We start from the raw sequence: 22,932 nt of genomic DNA on the forward strand, positions 1-22,932 counted from the left end.
TGTGTTTGCAAAATAAAAACTAAAATAAAACTAAAAATACCATTAATGCAACTAACTAAAACTAAATTTAAAGCAAAATTGAAAACGATATTAAAATAAAAACTAATTTAAAAAAGCAAAACTATATTAACCTTGACAGAGACAAACAATTTCATATTTAAACAGTCTTTGTGCAGTTTACAGACACTATTCAATAACGAGATTAGAACAAAGCACTTAATAATAAAAGACTTACTACATCAGCTGAATCCGTGCTCCTCAAAATGAAACAGCACTTCTGAGGGAACTTTTCCAGGATTATTAGATAGTATTATTCCTCACTGCACAGCAAGACAAGGTACAGGTAAGGACGTGGTAAGATTTGTATTAAAGTGGATGTTTTATCCAGCTGATGTGGGCGTTTTCATGGATTGCCTCAACATTAGTGTTTGAATATGCTCGCACTCTCAGTGGGCGGGGTCACATTACACTATAATTAGGTGTAAGGAAAAAGAGTGACATCTCTCTCTATTCATACAGATTAAATCAACTGAGAATAGTTGTTTTATATAAATTACAGAGAATTTCATTTAAAAGAAGAGTTTTTCATAAAAAAAAAACGAATATTAATCGGGAAGGCTTTTGAACGGTGGAGAGAATTGAACAATTTTAAATTGGACGCTAGGGATGGGTATCGTTAAGGTTTTATCGGTATTACTACTCTTACCGATACCGCTTATCGATCCGGTACTTTAACGGTATTCTTATCGGTTCTTTTTGGTGTTTTTTTTTTTTTTTTTAAGAATTAAGAACATAATTAAACTGTATATTTTGAAATGTAAAATAGAAAAAGCAAAACGAAGAAAAATATCTTTTTGTTATGCAGCAATGTGCAGGCTTTTTTTGTTTATACAAAAAGGATGCATAAGAAAAAAACAAGAACAAACACAAGAATACAATTAATCAAAGATACAAATTATATACAAAGTGCTTTAAAGGTGTACAAACATTTTTCAGGTAATTGTTTCTGTCTGAAAAAAAACCTAGTAATCAAATATAAAATAGCACTGTATAGTTGATTATAGATAGAATAATGCTGCTTATTAAATCTAAAGTTACTCATTCAAGAGCTGTGAGTGATTTTCTTTGCCTTTTGTTGTTTGATTTGCATTAATGGCTAAATAGTCAGCAGGTTTAGGCTATTAGACTGCTGCCCCTTTAAGACCGAGTGCAGATCTAATGGGGACTGATGCACCATCATTTTCTCCCTATTATTTACGTCCATTTAAGACATAATTGTGCTTAAGTGAATAAACTGAGTTTAAGTTAATCTCAGAGCTGGTCATTTTGACATATTTTATGTATATTTGACAGTTAAGGACGCACGAGCCCAAGTATAGGCTACTTTTCTTGTCTCGTTGCAGTCCCTTTCGGAGCGAGCACCGCCTTGTGAACAGCGTCTCTTGCGCAGATTTTTGTGTTTTTAATAGCCATTTTTTGATCTTGCAACAGTAGAAGACAGAATTTTGCAACAATCGCCGATCGTGCTGATTCTGACGGTATAGAACTGACAGCGCTCCGCAGTGCTGTGAAGTAAAGGAAGTTAAGCTGGACAGATCGTCTCGTTTTTTTAACGGTTTTATCTCAAATATCTTCTTTTTATACTCTTTTGAAGCCGAAATACAAAATATATTAGAATAATATCCCAGATCTAAAGTGTAACCACGTTGAATGTTTAGTTCTGTCCTCATTGTCACTCATTAAGCAAGGGCTGTCGTGTTGCGCGTGCTGTGGCTTTGCGTGAGAGATCGCTCTCTCTCTTCTCTCTCTCTCTGCTGAACTGCGCATTGCAAATTTGCATCACAGACTATGGTTTAATTAAAATATAGTTTATATATAGAAATGGATAGCGAAACATGTTCAAGATAACTTCTTTATAGGAATAATAAATAGTAGCCCAACTTGCGTGTATTTACTTAATTTCTCCAGTACCGACAAGCAGAACCGACAACGTCCGAGCTTATCGATACAGCGGTCTTTCAAAATTCAGTACCGGGGCCCGTTTAATACCGGATTTCGGTACCCATCCCTATTGGACGCCGAGGTTGAACTGTTTCTTCTGGACAGGTGAGTCGCTTCTAGTGCTGACTTTTTTGTATGTGAACTGTGTGTGAAAATATAATTCTTTAAAAATATGAGTGAAGCTCGACTAAACTTGGTTAGCTCCATTGAATATCAGATTGTAGGGATTTAGTGTGTGAGTTTTTCATGATGCAGGGAAACGGGAGGGAGGGGCGAGCTAACTTGGTTTGTTTGGGATCTCGCTTCAAACACAAACAGAAGTGACGTCACCCACAATCGCTGATACAACTTTTAAGGGTGCGGATGCACTTGTCCATGCAATAGACTTTAACGCGCCTGCAAAGCATCCCGGGAAGGCGGCGCTTCATTTGTAAAAATGCTGCACGTGAAAAAGCTGGCCGATCTTAATGCAAATGAATTTCTTGAACGCAAAGAGACTATCCAATAGAAGTAGAGCATATGGATACGGGCGTAATTAGTCTCTCGCAGGTCCTCTGTTCTAGACTGGCCGCTGGCTCAAAACCACGTCCATAGTGGTAAACTTGAGGAACGCCCATCTAAGTACAAATGTGGGGAGACGTCACGGAAGTCTTTTTTCTTTGTGTGGTATTGCTGTGCGTTCATAACTACATAAGTAAAGATATTTAATGTCATTTTAGATGTTTTTTAGTGTCATTGTATTTATGTTTTTAGATGGAGTATCAGAGTCTGAGAGTGTCAGAGTGTGATTCAGTTTACGTGGCTGTGGTTACAAGAGGTAAAAACAATATAAATACTGTACTTACATTTACGAGTCATTATATCATGTTTACTTTGGACTTCTCTGTGCATGCTCTTTGAGGTGGTGACCATAGACCTGCATTACAGTCATGGTCAGAATTGATGGCACACCTGGTAAATATGATCAAAACTGGCTGCAAAAAAATTGCATTGTTTATCCTTTTGATCCTTCATTAAAAAAAAAATTAGCAAAATTCTAACCTTTCATTGAAGTAAAAGAACTGAAAGTGGGGAGTAAATCACATTATGAAATAAATGTTTTTCTCCAAAACACGTTGGCCACAATTGTGTTCATGCGACGAACAACCGCATAAGTCCAAAAAAACTAAAATTGAGATAACCATGTGACTTGAATGTGTGTGCATCACTTCGTTTACAGAATCACTTTGGGGGTGTGTACGTGCGACCAAAACTCTGTATTTTAAACGTTAAAGGGGACATATCATGCAAAATCCACTTTTTTAGCACTTAAATGCATTTTGTTGTATATTTGGAGTGTTTATAAGTACAGAAAAGATGAAATTATTCTCTTCAGGTGCTTCGTTTATATCTTTATATTCTGTTTTGGTCATATTTTTCAACCAGTTCAGATTTTACTGTTTTCTATGATGTTTTTTGAACTATCACGTCACCGTATTTGCAGCGGAACTGACAAATAAGGACATTGACTACCGGCCCAACACTTCCAGCAATCCGCCATTATTATTTCTCGCTCCGATTTTGTAGTCCAAGCTCAGTGATGCAGAAGTTACGAGAGGGCAAGTCAAAATGTTCGGTTCTTGGATGTAGTGACCTGAAGCACTTCAAGGATCCCCACTTCAACAACCTCCGCCAGTAGAAGGGTTTGCCGATCGACTTCGTCTGAATGAGGGGTAAATCCTTCTATCATTTAGCTGCTGTGTTTTCTGATGCTTTTCTACACGCAAGTTATTATATTTTATATCATGGTCTGGGTGAATACTCGATTCTGATTGGCTGCAGGGTGTCCGTTAAAAAGTGATAGAGGACACCTAGTAAAGTAGTTCTGGTGAAACTGCCTGTTTACCATTCGAAATTTATAAATGAATGCGCTGCCTACAACAGTTGTGAGTAACCATAGCAACAGGCAGTCAAACGCTCTATCAAAACAAACATCTAACGTTAGATACTAGAGCCTAATACAACAATGAGCGACTTCGTTATTTCTTTTAACATTTATGGAGAATATGGCAACTTTGACGACTGGGATGCTGTAGGTCGACTCTCCGATGCTGGACTGGAGAGCCGTCAAATAATGTCGGTGACAGGCCATCGATGCGAGAGCAGTCTGCGGGCTTACTGGGCTCCGTCTGTCCGTGAGAGACGAAGCTGGAGCAACGTACTGTCTGCATCAAGTGCCCATCATGGGCAGCAGTAACGTTACCCAGCTTTTGTGGATCCTCCTGACTGGCCGACTTTTTCAAATTGCACTATAAATGGAAATGTTGACATTAATTGTAAATAAAAAAGCTAGCATGTAGGCAAATGACCCTCTCTTTGATCTGATTAATGTATTGCCCTCTATAAGCGCAAATCGCTGGTGATCAGAACAATTTTTTTGTGTGTGTGTGTGTTTTTGATTGTTGTTTGATTAATTGTTTTATGTGTAATAAAAAATAACTGCCTACCTTTGTGTTTCAAGAAAAAAAAAATGCATTTTTGAACCTGAAGGGTTCTACAAGCTGAGCGGACTATAAATATCTCCGGTTGCTAAATAAACCGTCAGGCAAGTTATTATTTGTAAAAAATAGATTTAGCCTAATTAAAATATAAACTAATGTTTTAAAAATGTTTTATTTGGCAAGTAAAACCTGACAATGGACACCTCGTCGGGCATTAACCCTTACATTATTAATACAGATTTTTAGTGGTAAGATTGGACCGTAGTCATTTATCTTGTCAGTGTGCTTGTTTTAACAAGAGAAATAGTCGACTTTCACTAATAACACAACATAGTTAACTTAACGTTACATACCCCTGCATCCATAATTATGAAGACGTTGTTCTGCAGGTTCGTCGTCGTCTTTTTCAAATCGCTCGCTCTGGCTCGAATATGTAAGGCTTGATGGACAAGTCTTCTGTTGTTGACATTTTGTTAACGAGTGACTAAAAATGTTCTTTGAAGCTATAGTATATAATCGTATATCTCTTATCAAACTACAAACTACAATAATGGCCGAACGCGGGGAGTTGAACCGAGTGTGAACAACTCAGCGACCTGGAGAGCGGGCGGGGGAAGACGTAACTCCATTTTATTTAAAGGGGCCACTTTGAAACGGGTCGCTCACAGACGCACATAAGAAAAGGGGTCGAAAAAGGGCCTGTGGAGCTATAATAATGAGGAATTCAGACCCAAGCATTGCAGTAATGCTTTATATAGACCACAAATGTATGATTTATAAGTAAAAATGAATGATTTAAAAGCATGATATGTACCCTTTAAAGGGCACCTATTATGGAAAATTCACTTTTACATGGTGTTTGAACATAAATGTGTGTTGGCAGTGTGTGAGCAAAACCACCCTAGAATGATAAAAATCCACCCAGTGTTTTCTTTTACAATCTCAATAAATCATCTGCACTCTCAGAACGAGCTGTTCTAAGATTCAGCTCTTTGTGACGTAGAATTGAGCAAGGGGTTTGATTGACAGTGTGGTTGTGGCCTAGACCCCGCCCTCAGTGATCTGCACACCATCCTCCATTGTTTCAACGACAGCCGGTAATATCTCCTAGAATCATAAGTGTTATGCTGTGGGGTGGGATGTAATAATGACATACATAGTAGTTTTCACTTATTTCATCATCAGAGCCACTGAAAACACAGTAGATGTATTGTATTCTGGAAGTTTACACAAATATATACATTTATACACAAAAGCATGTCTCATTCCTATTTTGCACGCGCGCAAAGCGGGATTTTCCCCTTCACAGACGCACGTCGGTAAACTAGGAAATAAACTTGCGGTCCCTGGGCAGATCGGCGCAAAAAAGAGGCGTGTTTCGGCTGTGAACGCTCCTGACGCGCGCCTGGTAAACCCGCCATTATAATAACAATCCGTCATGCAACATGCGCACCTGCTCTTAAAGGGTATGTTGGATGGCGCTCTGATTGGTCACGCCTAAACCACACCTATGAATAATGAAGCTACTTCAGACCAACCCCTTTTAGATTTGCGCCAGGCGCAAGAGGCATTTATCCCGACGGGAAAATAGCAACAGCGCCCAAGACCCGCCCACAAAGTTACTTGCGCTTTGCGCTTTGACACTTGCGTTTCAGATCATTAAAATAGGGCCCATTGTGTGTAGGGTCTACATGCGATTTATTTTAAATTGGTTATTTTATTATTTCAATATCCAAATTTGACACTAAATCCCACAGGAAAAATAAGGGTTTCTATTTGTGACATGCAGTCTTTGCATTTGAACATTGCACATTTTAAACAGGACACGCATTAGCTGGATAAACGTTAGCCGATACAAACATACTTATAGAAAATAGTTAATAATAATAATAGCAAAACGAATCACTTATTCTAAAAAGAGTATGAAGTATAAGTTAGACGAATCTGACATATAGGGCTGTTAATAGTAAAACGTCCGTCATTAAACAAATTTTAAAAACACAGATGGATATTAAGAAATGCTTTCTGACATTTTGACAGGAAAAAAACCAAGAACAAAATGTAAACTTAGAAGATCATTGTAAAATGAAAATTGAAGGGCTCTCTCTGTATGCACGGTCTGTGTTTGTGTGAGAGAGAGAGCTCGCACAGCACTGATACAACAGTACTTTTTAATCTATAAAGTAAATAACGTGCTAGTTTTATACTAAATTATTATGTAACATGATTAGGTACTTAGTTATTATTAACACAATAACGTAAGACATGCAGGCTGTGTTTCCCAACACTGAGAATGAATTAAGAAATGCCAGTTTCTCCAGACTCGCGTTTATCAGTAATCCACAAATCACAGCACTTTCATAATCACTAAATAATTGGCCTTACCCAGCAAACATGCCAGTGCGGGCCCACTGTGGGTAAGTGTGGGTTTTCTGTGGGACAGTGTGGGCAAGGGCAAACCCTTTGGGGCCCCATGTGGGCTTGCTGAGGGCAAGCCCACAGTGGGCTTTCCCACAGAAACCCCTCAAGGGCCCCTAGTGGGTTAGCCCATGTGGGGCCCATAGCAGTTTTGCCCATTTGGGCCCCCATGAGGGTTTACTGTGGGCAACCCACTGTGGGTTTGCCAACAGAAAACCCACAAGGGCCCCCAGTGGGTTAGCCCATGCGGGGCCCATAGCAGATTTGCCCATTTGGGCCCCCATGAGGGTTTACTGTGGGCAACCCACTGTGGGTTTGCCCACAGAAAACCCACACGGGCTCGCAGTGGGTTAGCCCATGCGGGGCCCATAGCAGATTTGCCCATTTGGGCCCCCATGAGGGTTTACTGTGGGCAACCCACTGTGGGTTTGCCCACAGAAAACCCACACGGGCTCGCAGTGGGTTAGCCCATGCGGGGCCCATAGCAGTTTTGCCCATTTGGGCCCCCATGAGGGTTTACTGTGGGCAACCCACTGTGGGTTTGCCCACAGAAAACCCACACGGGCTCGCAGTGGGTTAGCCCATGCGGGGCCCATAGCAGATTTGCCCATTTGGGGCCCCATGAGGGTTTACTGTGGGCAACCCACTGTGGGTTTGCCCACAGAAAACCCACACGGGCTCGCAGTGGGTTAGCCCATGCGGGGCCCATAGCAGATTTGCCCATTTGGGCCCCCATGAGGGTTGACTGTGGGCAACCCACTGTGGGTTTGCCCACAGAAAACCCACACAGGCCCCCAGTGGGTTAGCCCATACGGGGCCCACAGCTGTTTTTCACTATGGGGCCCCCATGAGGGTTTACTGTTGGCAACCCACTGTGGGTTTGCCCACAGAAAACCCACATGGGGCCCCAGGCAGTTAGCCCATGCAAAGTTAAGTTGTTTAACAGTCAAATGTTTTAACATTAGAAGGTTTAATATTAGAAGCTTAATCAAACTATTTAACGATCCTGTGAAATGTCAGTCCATAATTAACTAAAACTGCATATAATGGATTATGAGCATGTGCATTTAAAAACAAATTTTTGACTTATAAGGAATTATAAAAAAAATATAGATGTAACTATATATTGTAATGCGGTAGGTCTTAATGAGTCTTTATAAATATATTTATAGAATTGTAATATTGCTCATAAATAAGTAGAAATGGTGCTATAATTCATTATAAGTATGGACTGCACAGAAAGTGTTACCATATTTATTAAATAAAATTAACTTATTTGTCACAATAAAAACAATACAATGGTTTACAGATATGTTTTGGTATTCATCAGTGATGGATATTTATCATAATATTATATTATTTATACTATTGATATATAACATATATTATTGCTACTAATAAATGGGCCTACATCACTGATGTAACGACTGAGCCCAATCAGACACAAACGAAACTGCGACGTCACTGGACGTAATTTCATTACCAACTTTCATTTATATAAAGCATTTTAGTACTTTCATATTCTAATGAAAAAAATAATATTACATTGGTCATAGAACTACATAATGATTTTTAAATTCATGATATAAAATGAATGATATTTTAAATTGTTACATGTTATAATTCTAGATGTTTAAATGCTGCGTGCCTTTTGAATTGATATGATTTCAACGCGCGTGCGCGTGCGAGTCGCATTCAAAGTTGTCCGATTCAAAGACAGGAGCGCACGCGAGCAGATGGAAACCATGGAAACGAGGAAACCTCTATAACTGACAAACAGCAAAAAATAGCGTCTCTCTGTTTTTCCACTGCTTTCAGGTAAGTTTGGTTAACAAAATCACACAAATAATACATACAAACTTTCCTGACACCTTTCTTACGTATAATTGATACGCTTCTGTTGAATATTTACTTTGTAGAAAAGGTTTTGAGTCTTCGAAAAAGTCTGTTAGCATCTCAACTGTTTTCAGAATATGTAACGTTAAACGTTAAGTTAAGTTAACGTTAGCTCTTGTTTTACATAAGTTTGGGGTTTTAACCACATCTTTGTGTTGATTACAGTTTTTGTTTTGCTGGTAATTTGTCAATGGGTTATTGGAAATTAGCTAATTGCTAGCTAGCCTGAAAGAATTCACACTGTAACGTACTGTTGATCAGTGACGTCACTTACAAAGATTGATAATAAAAGTGATTTCAGAAGGGACTGAAAAAAACCTCCACAACAAAGGAGGAATTATTGTTTCATGATAATAATTTCATATGCATTTCTTGCACAATATATTACGTTAAGATTTTATATATTCTTTTTCTCTTTTCTGCATTGCATCTCTAGCTTGATTCCTTGTAATAAACCCTTTGTTCTATTGCAAATCCTATGTAACATTGTTGGCTCTGTGACACATTGCATGTTATTTTCTAGTCTAGAAAATCACCATGATGTCCTGCTACAGCCCTGTCCCAAGACAACCTCCACGGCTATGAACTCGACTAGTAAGCAAAACTTCAATCATACTGTTCAAAAGTTTGGGGTCTGTAGGATTTATGCTTTTTAATTAAGTCTCACACTCATTAACCCCAGTTTTTTTTCAGTGATATTGTCCTTGAGAAGCCTGTAGGCTAAATAATAGCTGGCAAAATAATATAATGTTATAATGGTCATAAGTTATAATAATTAAACTATTATGATAACATGGATATCATGGTCATTGGTATATTCTCTAGGTGTGTTTTTAATTATGTTGGCCAATGAGACACCATACTGTCCAGCGCTAAGGTATTTATTTATTTTCATGTAATTTTTTTTAATGATAAATACTAAAGTTCTTTTAACTTTTTAATGCTGAATTCAGGGGGTCGACAACTTTAGGCACGCAAGTTATTTTTCACAGATATCTGGCCAGTTTACTCATGGCTCATATTCTTAGCCTTTAAATGTTTGAATTTAAATCCACAATGCAATATCAGGGGGTAAAGATATCATTAGAGTTTCTAAAGTTACTATGCTCTTGTTACCAGATGAGATATCATTTGACCCTGTGATTCTTCAGGACCAGATCTTGATGCCATCCACACCCAGTACATGACAAAGGTGAGTTTCACAATAGCTGCCACTACCACAAACCAAGAGACCGAACACAACAGGCCTTCATCCATAAGAACTCACCCATACGTTGGTATAGTAACCAAAACCCGGTATTAAACATTAAACGGGCCCTGGGGCCAAATTAAAGGAAAACTCCGGTCAATTTTAACATTGAGCTATTTTTTTTGTACATTTGGAGTGCTGTCAGTACAGACAAAATTGGTGTTGCCTACACTGTGTTATCATCTTTTTAAAATTTGCACCCTGCTGACTTCAATGGGGCATGGTCTAAACCTGCTTTTAGCCTCTTAACATCCTTGATTTGTCATTACGAGTGTACAGCCATGTGAGTGGTGTTATTAAGAGTGACCACGGTCAATCTGACTGCAGTAGATATGAAAGATATTAATAAAAATGATGTTAATTCAGCCAGCGCACATACCTCTATTTGCTTCCTGTTTTCTGTCGATGCCCACAGTAGTCGATTGTCGATCTCACACGTGAGTTCATTTATATCGTCTCAAACCTACCACTGTGTGGTGTTCTGAGAATATCAGCTCAAATGGATAGTTCATCCGAATCAGATGTTGAACACACAGAGGTTTGAGATGATATTCACTTATGATCGCGCGCGTGAACTCGACAATCGACTACTGTGGGCTTCGCCCGAAAACAGGAAGCAAATAGAGGTATGTGCGCTGGCTGAATTAACATCATTTTTATTAATATCTTTCATATCTATTAACCGTGGTCACTCTTAATAACACCACTCACATAGCTGTGCACTTGTAATGACAAATCATTACGAGTACAAAAAAAATAATTACAAGCTTTTTTTAAGGAAGACCGCAGTATCGATAAGCCCAGGTGTTATCAGTTCTGTCTTGCAAATTCTGTGAGGATTAGGAGGGGTATTTTAAACAGTCTTCATACAACATGTTTTTCAGGCTGGTGGTTGTTTGTAATTTTAAATTTAAATTTTAATAAGTAGGGAGAAAATAAAAACCTTTATTGAACATTTATTAAATGCATGTTAATGTTTTCTAAATGATTAGTTAATCATTAACTAAACAATTGTAAATTATTTATAACTGAATCTACAAAACATACAATAATTAACATCACTTAAACATTTATGAACTGCATAATCATGTTTCATAAAAAATAAGTTAATCATTTACTAATCACTTGTAAATGACTTGTAACAGAATTAACAAAACATACATAAAATGTTAGTATATCAATTGCTAATCATTTATGAATGTTTTGTAAAAGCTTAGTTCATCATTAACCAACCAAAATGACTTACAACTAAATGTTATTATAAACCGCAGCTCTCTCATTGACCTATTCTCTTAGTTAAGCATTTATAAATAGCACCTGGAACAATCAGAAGACGTTTCCTCATTCAAAGTGCAGGTTGAAAACTTTCTTAGGTTGAAATGGCTCAACAGTACAACCCTTATTTTGTTTTTAACATTTGTATTTCAATTGATCCTTTCTCACTTAGATGCTGTGACAAAAAGCAGTCAAGCCACTGCATGTGATGTGGAAGCCTCTATGAAGACATGGCTCCGTAATCCCTGGGACAGAGATGGGGACGGCAAGGAAGGGCCAGAACTGCAGAAATACCTACTGTTTCCCCTGAGGGGATTGATTTTTAATTTTCAATCCCCTGTTTTCTGTGGTTATTGCCGTTTAAAACTGTATTATCATTAATTATAATTATTATTAAATATAAATAAATTATTTGGGGAAAAAAACATGACCCTCGATTTATTGCTGCTAACAAGTGCAATTGTACTGCATATAGTAATATGGGTGTACCTACTCTGTGTGCTGAAACTTTGCAACTGCACCCACAGTGTGCCCACATCCAGCCTGCTATAATTTGTGTGGGCCAGCCCAAAGTCAGCCCACACTTTGGGCTGGCCCACGGTAAGTAGAGTGGGCCCCGATTGGAGCCAGTTGTGGGCCCACAGCAAACCCTTATAGGGGCCCATTTGGGGCCATTGCAGGCAGCCCACTGTGGGCCCACAAATGGCCCCAATGGGGGCCCACTCTACTTACCGTGGGCCTGCCCATAGTCAGCCCACACTTTTGGGCTGTCCCACTGGGGCCCCACCTGGGTCCTGAAGTGTGGGGCCCACACGTGCCCCGCATTTCACGCCGGTATCTGGGCCCACAGTGGGCTGCCCACAATGGCCCCCACATGGGCCCCTATAAGGGTTTGTCGTGGGCCCACAACTGGCCCCAATGGGGTCCACTCTACTTACTGTGGGCCTGCCCACATTCAGCCCACACTTGTGGGCTGTCCCACTGGGGCCCCACCTGGGTCCTGAAGTGTGGGGCCCACACGTGCCCCGCATTTCACGCCGGTATCTGGGCCCACAGTGGGCTGCCCACAATGGCCCCCACATGGGCCCCTATAAGGGTTTGTCGTGGGCCCACAACTGGCCCCAATGGGGTCCACTCTACTTACTGTGGGCCTGCCCACATTCAGCCCACACTTGTGGGCTGTCCCACTGGGGCCCCACCTGGGTCCTGAAGTGTGGGGCCCACACGTGCCCCGCATTTCACGCCGGTATCTGGGCCCACAGTGGGCTGCCCGCAATGGCCCCACATCGGCCCCTATAAGGGTTTACCGTGGGCCCACAACTGGCCCCAATGGGGTCCACTCTACTTACTGTGGGCCTGCCCACAGTCAGCCCACACTTGTGGGCTGTCCCACTGGGGCCCCACCTGGGTCCCGAAGTGTGGGGCCCACACGTGCCCCGCATTTCACGCCGGTATCTGGGCCCACAGTGGGCTGCCCGCAAGGGCCCCATTCGGGCCCCAAAGAAGCTTGTTTGCTGGGTATGCACAGCTGCACTACTTCCTCAACTTCAGCCAGCTCCTTGTTTCCTGTCTGCCATTATTGGACACATTGATTAATTCAGGTGTGCCTGACCTCAGTAGTCACAGCAACAATAATCAGACACACCTGAATAAATCAAGCTTGGCCAATAATGGCAGACAGGAAACAAGGAGCTGGCTTAAGTTCAGGAAGTAGTGCAGCTGTGCATAAGGCCAATAGATTTATTGTTCATCAATACTTAAAGGAACACTCCGACTTTTTGGGACTTTAGCCTATTCACCTTACCCCCCAGAGTTAGATAAGTCCATACATACCTTTTTCATCTCCGTGCGTGCTATAAGTCTGTTTGACGCACCCACCGCTAGCCTAGCTTAGCACAAAGACTCGATGTGACTGGTTGCAGCTTTCATACTGATCCAAATGAGTGGCAAAATAACGCAAACGTTTTCCTATTTACATGTTGTGGTTTGTATAGTCACATAATGTACAAATAACAAAGTCAAATGAGACACAGACATCTTTTAACCGTATAAAACCTGGGAACTATTCTCTGAAGGCGAAGCACTGCTACTTTGACGGCGTAATAACCGCATCACCGGAGACACGCCGTGGTGAGGAGCAGAGAGTTCGCTCGGTGTTTGGGTAACAGAGTCAGCAATTTATAAATAGTAAAAGCGTAGTTTAGAGTCATGGGTTTTCGCTCTATTGTAAATAGCTGCGACAGTAAACAGGGGAGGTAATACCATGTTTCACAGAATTCCAACTAAAAACGCTGACTGGATGAAGAAATGGCTAACTTACTCTGGATATTTATCCAAACACACCTAAGATTATCAAGGGACATTATGTTTGCTCGGTACATTTCAATGAGGACGACTATTTTGAAAAAATGGAATTTGCCACACGGACCATAATGTGCTGAAGGATACGGCCATCCCATCGATAGCACAGACAGGACAAGTGGATCACCTGCGGCTGAGGTAAGTGTTCCGTTATGTTTTTAGATGACCTACTGTAACAGTGCCATTATTAGCCAGATCTAATGTAACGTTAGTGACACTATTATATGATTAGGGTATGAATATGTTTTTATCTTGATGCGGTGCGGACGCGCTTGGGGAAAAAAAACGAGCGCGTTTACCGCGTTGAACTTGCACCCTGCGCGCGGCGCGCCTAGTAGCCTAAATTTGAAATAACCATGGAAATAACGAACTTGAGCGTGCAAAAGGGTACGATAGGCTGTGAGTTCATTGTGCAAAAACAATTTGTGCTATTACTTTCCCCTTATTCTATCCTATAGTAATGCAATACTGTATATTATATAGGCTACTGTTGAATACATTTGGTTCATTTGGTTAAATTACATTTAAAATATATTGATTCCTGTAATAATAATTATTTATTCATGTGATATTTATAAATCTGGGTGCGTTTTTGGTTGGAAATCAATGAAAAATGGTACTGTTTTACCTGGTCTCCCCTGTTTATTGTCACAGCTCATACAATAAAGCAAACACCCATGATAAACTATGCTTTTCTATCTAACGTTAGTAATTGCTGACTCTTTATTCCAACGCTGAGCGAAGCGAACTCTCTGCTTCTCGTCACGGTGCGTCTCAGGTGATTGTTATCACTCTGCCCAAGTATCAGTGCTTCGCCTTCAGAAAATATAGTATTTATACGGTCAAAAGATGTCTGTGTCTCATATGGCCTTGATATTTGCACACTCTGTGACTATACACACCACAACATGTAAATAGGAAAACGTTTGCGTTATTTTGTCACTCATTTGGATTAGTATGAAAGCTGCAACCATTCACATCCAGTCTTTGTGCTAAGCTAGGCTAGCGGTGGGTGCGTCAAACAGACTTATAGCACGCACGGAGATGAAAAAGGTATGTATGGACTTATCTAACTCTGGGGGGTAAGGTGAATAGGCTAAAGTCCCAAAAAGTCGGAGTGTTCCTTTAAGCTTTTAATAATATGCATGGCTGAATGATGTCTTCCTCTTATCTGAGTGACCATGAATGACGGAGTATTTTAAAATAATCCATGCGATCACTCCCGTGTGATCATCGAATCCAGATTAGCCTAAGTTAAATCAATACAATATTTCAACTTTGCACATTCACTCAATCCGTTTCCCTTCAGGACACAGAACAGAAGTACCGTGACTACTGTAAAGTGACTACTGTAAAGTTACTGTCCTCACTAATGAACTTGACGGCGGGCCGCGGGAGTGGAAGGGGGATCTAGCGGGATTCTTTATGTCTGTCAATTTTAGGGTTGGGTACCGAAACTCGGTTCCAATAGGGGACCGGTTCTGACATAAACGGTAGTAACCAGACCGAGTAAGAATGAAAACTTCGGTGCCTGATTTTGATGCCTGAGTCTGTGGCATGAGGCGCACACACGCAGTCTCTCGCTGTCTCCCTCTCCCTCTCAGACGTGGGCGCACTATACGGTTTATTGAAGCAATGTCTGATCTGTCTCGCACGCGCGCTCTTGCTCGCTCGCTCTAGATTCTGGGAGATTTGAACTAATTTGCGATCATCCGGGAGCCGTTATCAATATGCGGTAGACTCCCGGAACGTCTACTGGATAGCGAGGAGATTAAACACACGTACATGTAAATGTACACGTGAAATGTTTGGCTGCATTTCACGTGTAAAATTACGCGTCAGAATAACGATTGTCTATGGATATAGAATCACCTTTCGCGCCGCGTTGACGCTCACGTCGTCATATTATATTAGCGCGCGCATCATCTGCTCCACAGAGTTCTCTGTCGAAAAAAGAAAGCTTGTCAGCAGCGCGAGATATTTGGCAGCGAACGCAGCGTCTCGTTTCCTATTCAGAGAACATGGGTTACACAGAGACGTTCTCTTTCATATGTTTACTCAAGCTGCGTATAAGACGCAGTGGGAACGAAATATCAAACTGGCTAAGATCTTAACTAGTAAATGACAAGATAACTTACATGACTAGTTAAAGCAGACAAAACATGGGAACCTGTAGCCATGTCGATATTATATTACCCTGGTAGTAATCTCTATTAATCTCCAGTATAATTACATTGTTTGATATAATATTGTTTTATTTGATACTATGTAAATATGAACTTTTATTTTATATTGGTTTATTTATTATTACCATATGTTACTTGTATTTATATTGTAAGTTAATATTGTGTCCAGTTTGGCCCTGTAAATAAAGGGGTATTATTTTTTTTTGACAAAGTGTGTGCGGTTTCGTTTTCTTAAGTACCGTTTCAAGAACCGTTTAGGCACCGGAACCGTTTAAAAAATACCGAGTAGGTACTGGTATCGGATAAAACCCAACCGATACCCAACCCTAGTCAATTTTCAGTCTCTTTTTAATGAAAGGCCTTACACATCTGTCAATCATTCTGTCAATCTTGCTATTTGGGGAATGAACACAGCCCTACGATTGGACGAACTCTGCTTCTTTTCCTGTTGCTTGATTTAAGGACTGCGCGTGGACAGAGGCGTCACCAGGTTTTTGCGTAGTTTAATCAATCGTACCTGTCAGCACAGATACAAAAGGATCCAAAAGCGAAAGGAGTTCAATGCAAAGTCTTTAATGTCCAACAAAAATCAGCTTTCAGATAGCTTAGAACTACAACAGAAATATTCTCAGCATGAATGGTCCATGAAGAAGGCAGCTGAGCAGAGGGAGTTGAGGATGCGGCTCACCACAGCAGGACACAGGCGAACAGGAGACAACAAGGCGTATACTGCTACACAAGACAAGACACAGGTAAGATTCCTTGGACAGCCAAAAATGAGAGCGCGTACTCACATAATAATCCGACATAGAACAGAGAGAACAAACAGCAGAAGTAGATGGAGTAATCAGACAGGACAAGACACAGATGAGGGCGCAAAGCAGCGAGCCGCTGATTGTGATGATCAGCAGGTGGACCCTGGCAGTAAGTGTGTGCGCTGGAGAGTGAGAGAGATAAGTGTGTAATTAAGTGTGTGTGGTAATATGAAGGTGAAAGAGAACAGAAAAGTACCCCAGATCCTGACAGTACCCCTCCCTCAACGAGCGCCCCCAGGCGCTCCCGAGGAAGAGGACTGGCGGGACCGATAGAAATCCTCGATGAGGGAACGGTCCAGGACGTCCCGGGCCGGAATCCACCGCCTCTCCTCAGGACCATAGCCCTCCCAGTCAACCAGGAACTGGTGGCCACGCCCCCGAGGACGAACATCAAGCAGTTTGCGGACTCTGTAAATGGGATCCACCTCGTCAAGAGGTGGGGGGGGCAGGGCGGGACGGGTGGGAGCGCGAATGACTGGTTTGATACAGGACACATGAAAAACAGGATGTACCCGACGTAACTGGCGAGACAATCTCAACTTGACAGCTACCGGACTAAGGACCTTCAGAATAGCAAAATGACCAACAAAACGGGGCATAAGCTTTCTGGCGCCCTCACGAATGGGCAGATTCTGGGTGGAAAGCCACACCTTCTGCCCACAAACGTAACGAGGGGCTTTAACCCGACGACGATTAGCCGCTCTACGAGTGCGCGCCCTAGAATGACATAACGCAGATCTCACTCTCCTCCAAGTACGCTTGCACCTCTGAATAAAAGCCTGAACGGATGGCACGGAAGTCTCAGCCTCTTGGGAAGCGAAAAGAGGCGGTTGGTAACCGAGACAACTCTCAAACGGAGATAACCCAGTGGCGGACGAAGGAAGCGAGTTATGGGCATATTCGGCCCAGGCAAGCTGGTCGCACCAGGATGCTGGACTCTGAGAAGTCAAGCTGCGCAACATACGTCCGAGTATCTGATTGGTCCGTTCGGCTTGTCCATTGGTCTGGGGATGGAATCCTGACGACAAACTGGGGGACGCCCCAATCAGTCGGCAGAATTCCCTCCAGAACTGAGAGGCGAATTGGGGCCCTCGGTCAGACACAATGTCCGAAGGAAGACCATGAATCTTAAATACGTGATCTACCACAATCTGGGCGGTCTCTCGGGCGGACGGTAGCTTAGGAAGCGGAATAAAGTGGGCAGCCTTAGAAAATCGGTCGACTACAGTAAGAATAACAGTGTTACCGGCCGATGACGGGAGCCCGGTAACAAAATCCAAACCTATGTGCGACCAAGGGCGAGACGGAATGGGAAGTGGTCTGAGGAGACCCGAAGGCGGGGTATTGCTTGACTTAGTTTGGGCACAGACAGGACAAGAAGCTACAAATCGACGTACGTCACGTTCTCTAGTGGGCCACCAAAATCTCCGACGAATGGAGGCTAAAGTACCCCTAACACCAGGATGGGCGACTAACTTAGAGGCGTGACCCCACTGGAGGACGGACGAGCGAATGGTCTTGGGAACAAATAACGTCCCTAACGGGGCACGAGGGGGTCTGACCGTGCGTGAGAGAGCCCTCCTCACCGCCTGCTCAACTCCCCAGACAGCAGCTCCGACCACACAGTGCTGGGGCAGAATAACCTCCTTGGTCGAAGCTGCCTCTGTGGAGTCGAAAACCGCGAGAGGGCATCAGGCTTAACGTTCTTGGAACCTGGCCTAAAAGAGATCGAAAAATCAAAACGACCAAAAAATAATGCCCAGCGGGCCTGACGAGCATTAAGTCTCTTGGCGGAGCGGATGTACTCGAGGTTACGGTGGTCAGTCCAAACGACAAATGGAACTTTGGACCCCTCTAACCAGTGCCGCCACTCCCCCAAGGCCAGCCGAACCGCCAAAAGCTCCCGATTACCAACATCATAATTGCGCTCTGCTGGAGAAAGGCGATGGGAAAAGAAGGCGCACGGATGAACCTTGTCATCTAGAGAAGAACGTTGAGATAAAATAGCTCCTACGCCTACATCGGAAGCGTCAACCTCGACTATAAACTGTCTCCCAGGATCAGGGGTGACCAAAATGGGCGCGGAGGTGAATAGCCTCTTTAGTCGATCGAACGCGTCTTGTGCCATCTCTGACCAAACAAACTGAGACTTAGTTGAAGTGAGAGCAGAAAGAGGAGCGGCCACCTGACTGAAGTTACGAATGAATCGTCTGTAAAAATTTGCAAAACCTAAAAATCGTTGGAGAGCAACACGAGAATTCGGAACAGGCCAATCGAGAACTGCCCGCACCTTCTCGGGATCCATGCTGATACCCTCAGCAGAGACCACCGAACCAAGGAAGGTGACCGAACGAGAATGAAAAACACATTTCTCGGACTTAACAAAGAGACGGTTCTCGAGTAGTCGCTGTAATACCCGACGAACGTGCTGCACGTGTACTTCGAGTGAGGGAGAGAAAATGAGGATGTCGTCCAGGTAAACGAATACAAAGACATTTAACATGTCACGCAAAACGTCGTTGACCAACGACTGAAACACAGCCGGAGCGTTGACCAGACCGAAAGGAAGAACGCGATACTCAAAGTGCCCTATAGGGGTGTTAAACGCAGTCTTCCATTCGTCTCCCTGTCTAATGCGAACGAGATGGTACGCGTTACGCAAATCCAACTTAGTAAAGATCTTTGCGCCCTGCAAGATCTCGAAAGCTGACGACATAAGGGGCAAGGGGTAGCGGTTCTTGACCGTTATGTCGTTCAACCCCCGATAATCAATGCATGGGCGCAACGACCCATCCTTCTTTTTAACGAAAAAGAATCCAGCACCCGCTGGCGAGGAGGACGGAACAATAATTCCAGCGTCAAGAGACTCGGCAAGATATTTATCCAAAGCCTCTCGTTCAGGCGCAGAGAGAGAATACAATCTACCGCGAGGTGGCGTGGTGCCTGGAAGTAGATCGATGCAACAGTCATAGGGGCGGTGAGGCGGTAGAGAGACGGCCCGGGAACGACTGAAAACCGCCCGCAAATCGTGGTACTCCCCCGGGACCCCAGTCAGATCACCAGGATCCTCCTGAAAAACCGACACAGAAGAGACAACAGGATTAGCAGACACTAAACAATTAACATGACACGAAAGACTCCAAGACAAAATGGTATTCCTGACCCAATCAATATGAGGACTATGCTGAACTAACCAGGGATGTCCTAACACAATGGGGGTAAAGGGGGACTGAAAAATGAGAAAAGAAATAGTCTCTTGATGATTTCCCGAGATGGAGAGACTCACCGGACTGGTAACCCGGTGAACACTAGAAAGAATACTACCATCCAGGGCAAAGACGGTGGTGTTCCCCTTTAAGTCCACCAGGGGGATGTTATGTTCCCGAGCCCATCCTTCATCAATAAAGTTCCCCTCGGCCCCCGAGTCGATCATCGCGGGACATGGAACGGTGGAACCGGCCCAGCGAAGGACGGCTGGCAGGGTGGTGCAGGCTCTGGATGAAGAGGACGTTACAGTCGCGCTCGCCAGTACTCCTCTGTCTACTGGCGAGCTCTGGCTTTTACTGGACAAGCCGCTGCAAAGTGGCCAGCCGTGCCGCAATAAAGACACAGCCTGTTGGAGATGCGACGCTGTTTCTCCTCTGGCAGAAGACGAATGCCACCCAATTGCATGGGCTCAAGATCAGGTCCAGCAGCAACAGGAAAAGGAGGGTCGTGAAGAGTGGTAGATGCAGTGCGAGCACGCCGCCGTTGAGCAAAGCATCTATAGAGGCGAATGGCTAGCTCTATCAGTTGGTCGAGCTGGGTCGGAGAACCGCGAGCATAAATCTCCTCCTTTAAATCCACGTTCAACCCCTCCAGGAACCTTGAAATCAGAGCAGGCTCATTCCATTCCGCTGTGGTGGCGAGGGTGCGAAACTCAATCGCGAAATCAGCCACTGTTCTCCTACCCTGACGAATAGTGGTGAGAAGGCGCGAAGCCTCGCGTCCGAAAACCGACTGGTCAAAAACCTTAATCATCTCCTCCTTGAAGAGGTCGAAACGATGACAGGAGGAAGTCCCAGTCAATAACGAAATCACATAGGCGATGCGGGCTCGATCTTCCGCGTAAGTCTGTGGTTGCAGGGAAAAAGCCACCTCGCACTGAGTCAAAAAGGCTCTACACTCAGTAGGCTCACCTGCATAACATGGTGGATTGTTAACACGGGGTTCAGGAAGAGAATGACGACTCGGAACACCTGGAAAATCTTGATGAGCCTGAAGGAGGCGAGCAGACAGATCATTAACCTGTGCGGTCAAACACTCCACCGCATCTCTGGCAGCAGATAGCTCCCGCTCGTGACGACCCAGCATAACTCCCTGGATCTCTACAGCAGAAAAAAAAGATTCCTCCTTTGCTGGATCCATCCTGGTCGGATTATTCTGTCAGCACAGATACAAAAGGATCCAAAAGCGAAAGGAGTTCAATGCAAAGTCTTTAATGTCCAACAAAAATCAGCTTTCAGATAGCTTAGAACTACAACAGAAATATTCTCAGCATGAATGGTCCATGAAGAAGGCAGCTGAGCAGAGGGAGTTGAGGATGCGGCTCACCACAGCAGGACACAGGCGAACAGGAGACAACAAGGCGTATACTGCTACACAAGACAAGACACAGGTAAGATTCCTTGGACAGCCAAAAATGAGAGCGCGTACTCACATAATAATCCGACATAGAACAGAGAGAACAAACAGCAGAAGTAGACGGAGTAATCAGACAGGACAAGACACAGGTGAGGGCGCAAAGCAGCGAGCCGCTGATTGTGATGATCAGCAGGTGGACCCTGGCAGTAAGTGTGTGCGCTGGAGAGTGAGAGAGATAAGTGTGTAATTAAGTGTGTGTGGTAATATGAAGGTGAAAGAGAACAGAAAAGTACCCCAGATCCTGACAGTACCAGCGTACTTTGAGGTCAAAATGCGTATCCGCTATGCAAAATGTGTACAGATTGGCAGGTCTGCTGTTATAGATAATGTTTGACTTTCTCCACTGTGTTTCCTTCCAACCACTATAGATAGATTCTCAAATAGCTTACCTGATCTATCTAAGCTGCTAAGTAGGGATGGGTATCGTTAAGGTTTTATCGGTATTACTACTCTTACCGATACCGCTTATCGATCCAGTACTTTAACGGTATTCTTATCGGTTCTTTTTGGTGTGTTTTTCTTTTTTCTTTTTTCTTTTTTTTAAGAATTAAGAACATAATTAAACTCTATATTTTGAAATGTAAAATAGAAAAAGCAAAACGAAGAAAAATATCTTTTTGTTATGCAGCAATGTGCAGGCTTTTTTTTGTTTTATATACAAAAAGGACACATAAGAAAAAAAACAAGTACAAACACAAGAATACAATTAATCAAAGATACAAATTATATACAAAGTGCTTTAATTTCAGGAATGTGTACCAACATATCTTTTCAGGTAATTATTTCTGTCTGAAAAGAAACCTAATTTAGTAATCAAATATAAAATAGCACTGTATAGTTTATCATAGAGAGATTAATGCTTATTAAATCTAAAGTTACTCATTCAAAAGCTGTGAGTGATTTTCTCTGCCTTTTGTTGTTTGATTTGCATTAATGGCTGAATCGTCAGCAGGTTTAGGCTATTAGACTGCTGCCCCTTTAAGACCGAGAGCAAATCTAATCGGTAACTGAAGCACCATCATTTTCTCCCTATTATTTACGTCCATTTAAGACATAATTGTGTTTAAGTGAATAAACTGTGTTTAAGTGAATCTCAGAGCTGGTCATTTTGACATATTTATGTATATTTGATAGTTAAGGACACACGAAGCCCAAAGTGTAGGCTACTTTTCTTGTCTCGTTGCAGTCGTGAACAGCGTCTCTTGTGCAGGCTTTTGTGTTTTTAATAGCCATTTTTTGATCTTGCAACAGTAGAAGACAGCATTTTGCAACAATCGCCGATCGTGCTGATTCTGACGGTACGTTTGGGTTTTAGGAACTTCCTAATAGGAAGAACTGACAGCGCTCCGCAGTGCTGTGAAGTAGGCTAAGGGAAGTTAAGCTGGACAGATCATGCGTCTTGTTTTTTAACGGTTTCATCTCAAATATCTTCTTTTATAATCTTTTGGAAGCCGAAATACAAAATATATTAGAATAATATCCCACATCTAAAGTGTAACCACGTTGAATGTTTAGTTCTGTCCTCATTGTCACTCATTAAGAAAGGGCTGTCGTGTTGCGCATGCTGT

At 42.7% G+C, this 22,932-nt stretch overlaps 1 protein-coding gene and 2 long non-coding RNA genes across 4 annotated transcripts in view; 1 reads left to right on the forward strand and 2 right to left on the reverse strand.

Moving 5' to 3' along the window:
- LOC148997257 (uncharacterized) overlaps positions 1-22,932 on the reverse strand; it is a 449,839-nt gene that overhangs the window by 44,906 nt on the left and 382,001 nt on the right. The window lies entirely within an intron of this gene.
- The window catches only part of LOC120490933 (NACHT, LRR and PYD domains-containing protein 3), an 82,527-nt gene that overhangs the window by 16,116 nt on the left and 43,479 nt on the right, over positions 1-22,932 (reverse strand). The gene's annotated exons all lie outside the window — the stretch shown is intronic.
- LOC120491894 (uncharacterized) lies at positions 8,428-11,907 on the forward strand. Of its 2 annotated transcripts, XR_016147107.1 has the most exons (4): positions 8,428-8,717; positions 9,319-9,389; positions 9,915-9,987; positions 11,492-11,907. It is a non-coding gene; the product is annotated as an uncharacterized LOC120491894 (long non-coding RNA). The 2 variants fall into 2 exon arrangements; XR_016147106.1 differs by lacking the exon at positions 8,428-8,717 and having other exon boundaries at positions 8,868-9,389; positions 11,492-11,904.

The sequence above is a fragment of the Pimephales promelas genome, chromosome 2, assembly GCF_988280905.1.
Source record: "Pimephales promelas chromosome 2, fPimPro1.hap1.1, whole genome shotgun sequence".
NCBI lineage: Eukaryota > Metazoa > Chordata > Actinopteri > Cypriniformes > Leuciscidae > Pimephales > Pimephales promelas.